Raw genomic sequence first — 3,948 nt, 5'->3', positions numbered from 1 at the left:
TTCATAAAGAAAGAAAATACTAACTAGTGGTCCATTATGTTTCACCATGAATTGGATAGAGATGATCATTCTTCTAATCACTCTCAGAGATAAAAACTGAGTTGTTAACATTTACAAGTGGCAAAAAAGTAACCATTACAGGAATTAAATTATTTTAAAACACTTCTAACATGTTTTATTTTTATTGAGATTAATATAGCTAGGAATAAGGAAATTCATTAAACTAAATTGTGCATACAACCTGGTGATGAAAAAGTTATAAACTGATAAAACCATTGGCAAAATATTTTATAGAAATTTATCATGATTTTTCGGAGTCTAGGAAATGATTGTGCAGAGAAGCGAACTATCTTCCATCATAAGCCCCATAAAGACTAAGACTGCATAAACTGCGTAACGTCACGAGGCTAGAAAAGGAGTCCTCGTTAAGTTTGGAAGACATCAGCTGCAATTTAGTGAGGTTGTTCAGGTTCGACCAGGATGAGAAAATCTGAGGAATCTGTGTCTTCTCCAGCTGCCCTCTCAGTTCAAGTCTATAAAGAGTCTCTGGTAAACGGAGTGCTTCCATCGGTAATACTTCATTTTCGTTCAATGCCCAAACAGTTAGATGGGCAAGATGGGACATATTCGATATAGCAGTACACAAGTTTATGGAGTGCTCACTTGTCACATCGCTAACATCAAATGTTCTTAATTCTGTCAATGCTGCAACATCACGTAGAGTCTCCTTGCTTGCTTTAACACTTTGTAGAGCATGAAGTCCTGTCAAATTCCTTATGTCCCGAGGCACAAGAAGTTCAGGTGCATACAAGTACCTAAGCTTCTTTAGTTTCGCTACATCCTTTGGTAAAGATTGCAGAAGAGTACATGATGCGTCCAATACTTCTAAGTTTTGCAATCTTCCAACAGCCTCTGGTAGACTCTCAATTCGAGTATTTCGAAGACCCAAAAAACGCAGATTGAACAAGTTGAACGCCTCATTAGGCAGCATCTTGATTTGAGTACCTTGCAGATCCAATGTTGACAACAATGTTGAAGATGCAAGAATAGTCCCCAACAAATCAACATCAATAGAACTCTCAAAAACATAGACTGCACGGAGATGTGTTGCATCAGATTGATTCTGTGGTACAATATTGATACTCTGTATTGACAGTCTCCGCGTTCCGTGTACCGAAAATGTCCCATTGCCCTTGTAAACTTTACCAAAGCATTCTTCCTCCGCTTTGTCAATAGCAAGATGGTGGATGACATCATGGATTCGGCAACTTTTCACTCGTCCAGCCTCATTCTTCCTCACAACTTGTAGCAGATTTCGGTTGACAAGATCATTCAAGTAGCCCTCTGCCACTTGTTCTAGTGTTTTGTTCCCCTTTTTCCTGATGAATCCAGAAGTAATCCAGTGCCTAGTTAACCTCCTCCTCTTGATTTGATAGTCCTCTGGAAACATGGCACAATGCAAGAAGCAATTCTTCAATTCAGATGGAAGATCCTCCAAGCTAACTCTCAAAATCGTATCCACACTCTTGATCGCATTATTAGTTGAGTACGATTCTAACTCCTTGTAAACAGTTTCCCATTCAGATTAGGGTTTGATTGACAGTAGACGGCCTATGCATGCAATGGCAATGGCAAGCCTTTGCACTTTTGCAAGAACTTTACAGCCAAATCAAGTAACTCTGGTGGGCACCTTTTGTCATCACTGTTCCAAAAAGCTTCGTTGCAGAATAACTTCCTGGAGTGATTTGCTCCTAGAGGCTTTAGATTTAATTGCACAGTTACGTGTTGCTACAGATGCAACTTCAGATGATCTTGATGTGAGAACAAATCTACCAGAACAATTAGTCGGAAAGATAGGCATGATATTATTGATCCACATATCTTGTTCCCAAATATCATCAAGAACCAAGATGTACCTTTTACCTTCGAGATGGTTACGGATAGAGCTCTTTGACGGTACACAATACTACCTTATACTACTGTTAGAAAAGGACTCGTATGTAAGGATCCGACGGTTGAGATTAATTGTATACTACTAAAACCTTAAGCTGTAGTATAGGAAGTACGCATGAGTAGTATGAGTAGTATAGGGGTATGATTGGAATTATATAAAATGGCATTGTTGGGAGATCGACGGACGCCGCAGTGTGCGAGCGGTGGCGGTGGCCGAGCGCTGTCAGATCGGCGGGCGCCGCATGCAGGCGGTGGCGGCAGCCGAGCAGGAAAATGCCGTGTGGAAAAAAAATTACCGAATAATATATGTTGTGCTAATTACAATTGTACCCGTACCAAAAAACAGCCCATACTCTATACTACCACTTGGTAGTATTGTGCACCGTAAAAGAGCTCTACGGATAACATCAACTACTCTTATCATTTCCATATTGCTAGCAATTGAGATGCCGAACTGTCTAGCAATTTTCTTCAGCAAATCGTCAACTTGGTAACTCTTGGACACAGTTACCCATGCAGCAGCGTCAAAATCCAGTTTCACAATCTTGTAGACATGATCAACTAAAGTAGTTTTACCTACTCCGCCCATCCCCCATACTGTGGTGATTTTGGTGTTCCTTTCATCCAAATCATCCACTAGCCACCCCTTGAGCTTGGCTGCATTACCTTTAATACCCACTAGATCCTCTTCCCTTGCAAAACACAAAGCTTGATTGGTGGATCTAGCATGATGGTCACTGTTTCCAGCATGTCTCTCCATTCCCGGGATGACATAACGGTCCCTCCTTTTTGTAGCATCTTCAATCTCGACATTAATATCACGGAGCTGGAGAGCTAGGCGATGCCAAACCTTGACATGCTTGATCCTCTTCTTCGTCTTGGCTGCAAATCCTCCAAGCTTGTTGTCCTCAAGTTTGTACATGAACTCGTCAACGACATCCTCGATCCGAAAAGATAGTTCCCGGATCTTGTTGACGAAGATGCCAGTGGTCTCATCGGCATCCCTGAGCTTCTCTGACTCACGCAGGTAGGCCTTGATGCTCTCCATCTCCCCCTCCGCTTTACGGATCTCACTGAAGAGACCCTTGAGGGAAGAAGCTTCCTTGAACAGAAGGGATGCACCATAGGTTGCTGCCTCATTCGCCAAGGCCGCACCGAGCTTGCCCATCAGCACTCCTACCACAGCCTCCGCCATGATGGTATTGTGCGCTTTCTTGAGCGTCAGAGTCACAACTGCACCCGCGTGGCTGCCAAACCTCAAATTTCACCAATCAGTTCAGTTTTCAGAGCTCGCTTTGTACTGGACAATCTGAACTTACTAAGGAAGATTTCAAACTTTAATTTGGACTGATGAAATTATTCTGAGGATTACCAGAATAGGAGGTGAAAACAAGTCGGCGTTGAAGATTTGTTCTCCTTTAACTGGTAGTGTGATAGTAAGCTTCGTCAAGTAGTGGTTAGTGGCGCATCTGGCGAGGAACAATGCTGAAGCTCCAGAGGATGATTGACCAGTGACCGAGAGTAGTTATTCTTTAATCTATTGGACCAATGAGACACAAAAAAAATCACTTCAACCTTTATGCTCGTGACTTCTGGAAATCAAATTTCACTTTCCAGATCCTGTCTTGAGCTTAACAATCTGGACTTGCAAACAAATACTGAACAAACTTTAAACTGATACGAGGATTATTACCAGAAAACGAGCGAAGCTAGAAAGCAAGCAGCCTGTTGAAGATCGGGCCTTGTTACAGCCACAGTCAATTTCGACGGAGTAGGAGTTGCATCTGATGACCAGCGACAGCCAACTAGTACAAGAGAGGGAGAAACAGAGAAAAGGGAAAGCCAAATATCTTCTACTGTAGTACTAGCAAGGGGTGGTTGAATGGCAATCAGTGCTTGGATCATCATAAGCGCATCAGATGCGCTCTGATTGAAAGCAAATTAGCCTGGTGTGGCGAATAAAAACATCTTTTTGGTGCGTATGGGCCATCTTCT

The 3,948-nt window shown here is 42.3% G+C and overlaps 1 pseudogene; it reads right to left on the bottom strand.

The window, feature by feature from the left end:
- Window positions 1-346: 346 nt before the first annotated feature.
- LOC101772641 lies at window positions 347-3,948 on the bottom strand (annotated as a pseudogene).

Source organism: Setaria italica, chromosome VIII, assembly GCF_000263155.2.
Source record: "Setaria italica strain Yugu1 chromosome VIII, Setaria_italica_v2.0, whole genome shotgun sequence".
Lineage (NCBI taxonomy): Eukaryota > Viridiplantae > Streptophyta > Magnoliopsida > Poales > Poaceae > Setaria > Setaria italica.
This window is presented reverse-complemented; position numbering and strand designations above follow the sequence as displayed.